Source organism: Mustela lutreola, chromosome 5 (genome assembly GCF_030435805.1).
Source record: "Mustela lutreola isolate mMusLut2 chromosome 5, mMusLut2.pri, whole genome shotgun sequence".
NCBI classification, from domain to species: domain Eukaryota; kingdom Metazoa; phylum Chordata; class Mammalia; order Carnivora; family Mustelidae; genus Mustela; species Mustela lutreola.
Genome location: NC_081294.1, coordinates 26,512,057 through 26,520,252, shown reverse-complemented (window position 1 = coordinate 26,520,252; position 8,196 = coordinate 26,512,057). Strand labels below are relative to the sequence as shown.

General features: G+C 37.1%; 1 non-coding gene across 1 annotated transcript; it reads left to right on the top strand.

Annotated features, from left to right (window-relative positions):
- Nucleotides 1-6,769: 6,769 nt before the first annotated feature.
- Nucleotides 6,770-6,873, top strand: LOC131832918 (small nucleolar RNA U13). The gene has a single exon (XR_009354261.1). It is a non-coding gene; the product is annotated as a small nucleolar RNA U13 (small nucleolar RNA).
- The last annotated feature ends 1,323 nt before the right edge of the window (nt 6,874-8,196 follow it).

Genomic DNA, 8,196 nt, shown 5'->3' with positions numbered 1-8,196 from the left:
TATAGTGCCTGGAACAGAGTAAGCACTTAATAAATGTTAAATATTAATAAATGTTAGCTATTATTGTCTGATTACTTTTATTTTTTTATGACTCTCTTAGCAAAGGAATATCATGCTAGCTTCCATAAGGAAGGCTTGTTTCTTCCAACTTCTCTGAACATTTTTTTTCTTGCTCAGAATAAAGAATTTAGAATATATTGTTGTTAACCATTACTTTGATGTTATACTGATAGAAGATAACAAACATTCTGTTGGCTGGCTTGGGTAACCTCTTCTCTAGACACTGCTAGAGAAATGACTCATGTTTCACTTTTTATGTCCTTTTAATAAGTGTCTTAAGGGTTTTATTTAAATCTCTTTATTATAGCAGTGTATTATTTCCATTAAGCCCAGTTTATAGCAAAATGTAGTTCCCAATTGCTACAGGAAAGAAAATTAACCAGTGGGTACTAATCTCTTTTTTAACATGATGGCTTCTGCCTCTAACCAAAGAAGGCTGGGCTCATACCTCACCATAATGAGTAGCAGTAACTATTGCACTTGTCATGATGGTCTTTGTTGGGGCTTTTGTAAATGAGAAAGGATTGATGGAGTGAAAGACGTGGTTTCAAGTAGGAAAACCTGGAGCATTTTCTTCTGGGTCTAATACCTTTTCCATATGCCAACATTTGTAGACCTTATATGTATACAAGATATGAACAAGGAAATTCCATTTTTCATTTTGTTTTGTTAGTGCTTTTTAACTATTACAGACTCTTTCCCATGAGAATGACATGTCCCTAAAATAAATTTTAGTTCATCAAATCAAACTTTCTCTTCAGAAGTTACCTGATGGCTCTTCTTGGTTTGAATAGTCAGTGGCAAAAAGCCCTTGAAATTGCTTTGCCAGTGTTTTCTCCATTCTGGAACTATTTGAATGAATATAACACTCATTTTTTTTTTCAGAAATCAAAAGTTTCTCATTAGAATCTTTACTTGAAATTTACATATAGTTTAATACTTTTTCTGAGTTCAGTATGAAACTAATAGTCCATTAAGAATAAGAGATGAGGGGCGCCTGGGTGGCTCAGTGGGTTAAGCCGCTGCCTTCGGCTCAGGTCATGATCTCAGGGTCCTGGGATCGAGTCCCGCATCGGGCTCTCTGCTCAGCAGGGGCCTGCTTCCTTCCCTTCCCCTCTCTCTTCCTGCCTCTCTACCTACTGTGATCTCTCTCTGTCAAATAAATAAATAAAATCTTTAAAAAAAAAAAAAAAGAATAAGAGATGACTAATGTGTTTTTACTGACCTTGGTGGTAAATGACTTTAAAACACCATCTAGCACATTCAGAATCACCAGGCATGACTGCCCAGTGCTCCACCTACCATAGCCTCTCATTTGCTCTCTTACTAAATCTCTTAGAATCTCTGGGGTAAGAGATTGTGTCAGAGTGTCCTTTACTAGTCTATTCTTCTTACAATCTTACAATCCATGGACTATTTAAAAAGAAAAGCAGGTAGCACTCTTCTAAATGTGAATGTATGCTTTGATATTTGCTCAGGTTGAAGCCTTTTCATATTTGTTTTTTCTTTTTTAAAGATTCTATTTACTTTTTAGAGAAACAGTGTCTGAGAGAGAGAGAGAGAGAGCAGGACCAGGGGCAAAGGGAGAGGGTGAGGGAGAAGCAGATTTGCTGCTGAGAAGAGAGTCCAGTGCAGGGCTTGATCCCAGGACTCTGGGATCATGACCTGAGCCAAAGGCAGACAGATGCACTTAACTGACTGAGCCACCAGACACCCCACCTTTTCATATTCTGTTGGCTGTCTTAGTCATGTGCTAGTTGTTAATCATGTTGCAGATAGCCAATGCTGCTTATGATGTCATTGTACACAACAGAAGTTGTACCCAAAGAAGTTATGCCACACATCACATAGCAATGATTTGAAATCTCTTTGAGTATAAGGACCAATTTTTTTAAAAAGATCTTATTTTTTAAGCAATCTCTATACCCAGTGTGGAGCTTGAACTTACAACACTGAGATCAAGAGTCATATGCTCTACCAACTGAGCCAAGGAGGCACCCCAAGGACCATTTTTGAATGTCAAAATGTCATGTCACTCCCTTCCCTGCTGGACACATGCATAAATACATACATAATATTGGTTTCACTTTTACTCTATGTTATTTAAGAAAATCCATAGTGGAAAACAGTTACCGTGACTGTAGTAAAGCTTTTTAGTGAATATTTTACTATTTTATTAACTACAATAGCATCTTAATACATCTGAAAAGTAGTAATGCATATGTGAGAGAAATTTTTTTCTATCTAGAAAATGAAGAAATGTGTCCTGTTTATCACTCTAAGTCATTTAGTTGGAATATTGGTGGTATTTTGCCCATAAAAAATCCCTCATTTATTATGCATATTTTTCGATTTAAAGATAAAAATGGCAAAGATTGGTATGCATTTAATTTTTTTTTTTTTTTGCTCTTCTTGTCTGTAGCCACAAGAAGAGTACTGCTAGAACAAAGTAATCACCCAAGATGATAAAGCATAATGAATTTGGATGCTTCGTAACAATTCTGAGCCTTAGCCCATGCTGCATATGATTATATCTGAAAATGTATGCAAATTAACAGCACATTTTTTCTTTTTCTTTCTGCAGACATCTTTATTTTCTGCTTCATGGGTCTTATTTAACTTAAAGGAAAAAAAATCATCTATAGCATATGTCACTTCATGGAGAAAGAGCTAAAAGTAAAATAGTCCCTTCACAAAAAGTTTTTATGTCTACCATGTGACTGGTAAGAAATCATTGGTTTCTTTCAACCGTTTACCACATGCTATCTATTGGCTTTTGGTGAGTGATGAATGCCAGTTTCTATAGATGCAGACAAGAAATTTTATATTGCTGAATTGCATTTAGACTTAGAAGGTTGACCCAGATTCTATAGAAATAGATTGTTCTTTGATAGGTATTTTCCTTTGGCTAACCATCAAAGCACTGTTGTTTCCAATCATTTTTGTATTTATAAAGGATAAGCTGATTTGTATCTTTTGGGGGCTGTTGAATATTTTTCTGCCCATATGAAGAGCTGATCAAATAGTTACACATATGGTTCGGTGTCTCTGTTAGATTATGGGGAATAGGAATGTACAATTATAACTTTGGAAATTGATATGCTAAAGGTACCAAGATATTGCTTATCTTGATATGGCACTAATAGAGAGAGACAATTCACCTTTTACACCCTAGGAGGCCTGATTATTTCAGCATGAGGGATGGATACATGGAGATTTCATTTTGGAAATAGGATATAGGCACATCTCAGCTAGCTTACTCTGTAGAATATCTACTTTGGGCTGATATTTCTGGTTATCATAAAAGCCAAACTGGGATATGTATTCATCATTCAAATAAAATACAAGTCTTTAAAGGACTGTTTCCCTTGCTGTAGAAACTTTCCATGCACTTCTGATGTTAGCAGTATTTTATTGGGGGAGATTGATATCACAACTCTCTACTATGAACTTTAATATAAAGTATGTCAAAATATTTTCATCAGTCATGAATCACAGGCCTTTCATTGGCATTTACTGTGTTCAAGACATTGCAGTTGATGATGAATATACAGTCATCTGTGGTATGATGGAACATGGAGTTTAAATAACGGGCTCTTTATCATCCTCCTAGTTTAGCTGTCAGTCATACCCCATTTGGCAGTTACAGCTTGGTCACTTATTACTGTGGTGTTGTAAACAGCACATGCCAAATTTATAGCATCTAACTTCAGAAGGTTCCATATGGAGCAAGATAGAGACTATTAAAGCAGGAGATGCCAACAGAATAAATAGGTTTTCAGCCTGTTTCCACCCTGGGTGGAAGATCCTATGAATTGAGAGAGGAATGGAGTCAGAAAGAGGAAAATTAGACATAGCACAGTAGACTTTGCTGTGCTCTCAGCATCCCAGTGGGGTTGAGGCTGGTAACACTTCTCTCAAGATTCTCAGGCATTCAAGAGTAGAGGAGACATGTGCTCTATTTTCCTTTCTGAAACTTCAGAAGTGGCAGTCTCACTTGTGTCTTGTGCTATCTTTGTACAGGAGAGTGGGGTAGACATGGTGGCCTTTATATGTGCCAAATGGCTGCTGAGCTATGGTCAATATTATAGAAGTTAAGAAGAAAGAGAGGCTGTCTTGGTCTGGGTTTGTTGAAAGAAGTTTAAGTGTTTTCTTGCCTTAGCAAGTTCATGTGGGAACGCAATATTATGTTGGCTGATTAGAATTAATAAAATCTTGGGGCACCTGGGTGGCTCAGTGGGTTATGCCTCTGCCTTTGGCTCAGGTCATGATCTCAGGGTCCTGGGATCGAGCCCCACATTCGTCTCTCTGCTCAGCAGGGAGCCTGCTTCCCCCTCTCCCTCTACCTGCCTCTCTGCCTACTTCTGATCTCTCTCACTCTGTCAAATAATTAAATAAAATCTTAAAAAAAGAATTAATAAAATCTTAATTAGTCTCAGAATATGAGCTGTAATAATCTTGGCTTCTCCCTTTTTAGGCTACATAGATAGTAAAATATCTATTTCTTATTGACTGGAGAATAGATAGAGCAAACAAACTTTTTTCTTCACCCTTTGGGTACTCTTTATTTCTTGAATGATTAAGCTGCTCCGGATCTGATGGTTAATAATTTTCTTTTTTCTTCCTCCTCCCAGAAATCCTGGGATCCTGAGGTAGCAGGAGTCCTGCTCAAGTTCTATCTATGTAATATGCAATATAGAAGAGCAATCATAGCCTCCAATAGAACAAATTCTAGACATTCCATCTTGGAAATAAGCCTGAATCCTAATAATCACTTAGACCATAGGGCACACATATGCCTTGTGCGCCTTTGTTCCTCCCATGAGTTAAATTTTTTCCAGATGTTCTTTGGTCTCAAAAAAAAAAAAAAAAAACCAAAAAACCAAAGACAGAGCAATCACAGAAAAGGTAGTACTACCATAAATTTTGCCTATCCCAGAAAATCTCCAGGTAAGAGCCTCCTTATATCCAATTTCCATTCTAAGAGTGAAGTAATGAACTAAATTATAGCAAGCCAATATAACTCCTTCCTTACTTTTTATCCCATGCAGGTTGACTTCACGTGACTCAGAAAAACAGTAAAAATATTGCCATAACTGTGAACTGTACCATGTGTACTAGAAATACTGACTATATTGTTTACAAAAGCCCTTGAGAGATGTTGCTTAGATTTAGTTATAGATCTTTTATATTAAACTTAAGTCCTTCAAAAACTATCAGTTATTTAGTGGATTTGGAGGATAATACAGAGTTGCATAATGTAAAATCTGAATATGGAATTTACATTATAAAATGATAATTACATCTGGCCCTTTTGTCTTTTCTATAAGAAATGGCATTTTCTGGCAGTTCTATTCCTGGCAGAGTAACAGGTGGAGGTGTGACCTTTAACCCTAAGTAAGCAATTATATAACTACTTAATAGTAATCACTTTGCCATCTGCAGTCCACACTAAATTAAAAGACACCTGATCCTCAGTTTTGGCATGTGGCCCAAGCTCTGCCTTTCTTTTCCTAGTTCAGTAATGAGTGATCATTTCTACCTTGGCGATTCCTACTGTCAGTTTGATGGATGGAAAAACAGAACACTAAGTGTAGCCCCATTTACTCTGAATTGATCAGCTCCGCCCAGCTTTGTTCCCATCCTACAGAGCTCAGTTCTAAGATAATCCAGGTTTTCATGTTTCTTCGTCCCATTTTGGTCCAGTAAATAGATAGACCACTTGCACTAAATTTTCACGGTGAGGTTGTCTAGTCTTGAGTAAAATTCCTTTGGAGACTGGAGGGAAAGGGCAAAAAGCTTTTTGTGCGCATAGATTGCTTTCCCTGTCTCCATGGAGAGACGAAGCTATCCCTTGATGGGTGTTAAAATAATGTAAGCATTCCACCCAGACCTGGATATGAGGAAAGCATTTGCTTTTTATTCTACCATGTAGCAGGCTTTTAGCAGAATAGAAAAAACTCAATCACATTTACTGACAGTCTAAACACCTTTTTAATGTATTGCTCACTGCTGGTGCTGAAGAGGGAGGCAGGCAGAATGGAGATGCTGGCAATCATAAGCCCCCCACCCCTGCCTTTTTTTTTTTTTTTTTTCAGTTCCACAGATGTTTTGGCTTGAAAGTCTCCACTTTAAGGCTTTTAAAAAATACCCTCTGTCATATTGTTATAATAGTTATACATGAAGTATTTGAAATCCACCTTTCCCCCCCGGTCTTCTAAGTGTCTGGTTTACTTTCCTCTTCCTCTTCATATTCTGGTTTTCTATGTAATTTTTCTCAGTTCTCCCTATCATCCCACATCTTTCCATACCAATGCATTTACTTTGCTGGATTTAAATGACTTGAACTTGTTGCCAATGTTACAATCATCCCTCGGGCACTTGGGCTGCCATATGTGCCTTGTGGGGTATCCTATACTTTCCAGTATAAAGTGAAGGGTGGGAGGCATGGAAGCTGTGACTTGCTGTTTCTGGCAACTCAGCCTTATGAACCGTATTCATGGGAATTTAAGAACCTGCTCTCCGGAGGTCACCCTGCTGCCTAACTACATATGTTGGAAATGAGCTGTTAGTGCAGAAACATTCTTAATTAATGATGCAGAGTGACTCGGCAGCCGGCCAAAATATGACTATGGAAACATTTGTAAAGGTTGTGTGACCTACAAAATAAATTTCCCAAATATTTAAAAAAAAAATTTACAAGGATGGGATTCATTTGTACTTCATGAGCATCATGAGAGGGTGTTCACGCTTTTGTGTGACATGTGCCTCCCTCAAACCTTGCTATGACCTTGGCACATTATCTGTCTGGCATGAAGAAAAAAAAGAAAAGAAAAACTTGTAAGTCTTGTGTGTGCATGAAATTTATATGTTTATACTCTAATTTATCAATCATATATATTATATATATTTTATATAGGGTATATACTTTATATGTGTATATACTGTATATACTATTAGTATGTGCTATCTATTATACTGTATATATAGTATATACTATGATATATAGGAATATAAACACTATATATATATAATATACTACTCTAAATATACTGTGTATTTACACATACATACATATTTACTATATATAAGTAGGTAGTATAATATATATTATATATATACACATACATACACACACACATATGATAATTTCCTTCTTCTAGGTGTCTCTAGGGAAATGACTGTTTCTTTCCAGGTCAGCTGTGAATGTAAGGGTAGTAGATGGTCACTAATGGGGTGATTGATTTGGGTGAGCCTATAAAGATTTCCTTCAGACTCATCATGGACCTCAAATCCTATCAGTTGGATTTTATTCCTTTAAGTTCTGAAGACCTTTCAACATGACATTCTTAAGTGCCAATAAGATTTAATGTTCCTGGGAACACTTATCAGCTATAACCCTTTGAAAGGATAAGGGAAAGGAAGAAAGGGTGTCCGGTGACAATTAGACAATAGCAAAGTCCTGGCAAAAAGAGTTCAGATAGATACCTGGATTGAGTAGTGGGACCACGGAGGGTAAGGGATGGGGCTCACAGATAGAAGAGGTGGAAAGGAAGTATCAGAGACAAGTTCACCTACTTAGTTTTGTAGAAGTTTGGCTCAACCCCACTTTTGTGTGTAGTGGGTGTTCACCCTGTCAAACAAGTATTTGGATTGTCTCTGAAGGGGAGGTAGAATAATAACTTTTCTCTCCAAGCTAACAGCCAGAACCTTTACACACCCAAATAAACAGCCTTCCATGCCAAACATCACATTAGTTTATAGGTAGATGTCAGTGGTAGAGCTAAAACATTGCTTTAAAAGATTTCCTGTTGGCAGGGTCTGACAGAGGAGCTGGAGGACAGTTTTGTTTCCCTGGGCCAACAAATGCTCCTCAATGTTTTCCCCAGTGATTCTGTTGAAGTTGTAATTCATCACATACAAGCAATTTAATGTGTTTCCTTGAAAGTAAAGTGTCTGGGACAAGGCTCAAGAAAGTAAAAACTTTCCCTTATCTGTTGGGTTTGATGGTGATTGGATTAGTGACAAAACCAAGTACTTCTTTAAGTTGGCCTCATTTTCAGCCTTTTATGATGACCTAGGTTTTTTTTTTAGCAAAGTTTGAAAATTATTACCTTTCCCTCAGCATTATTAATG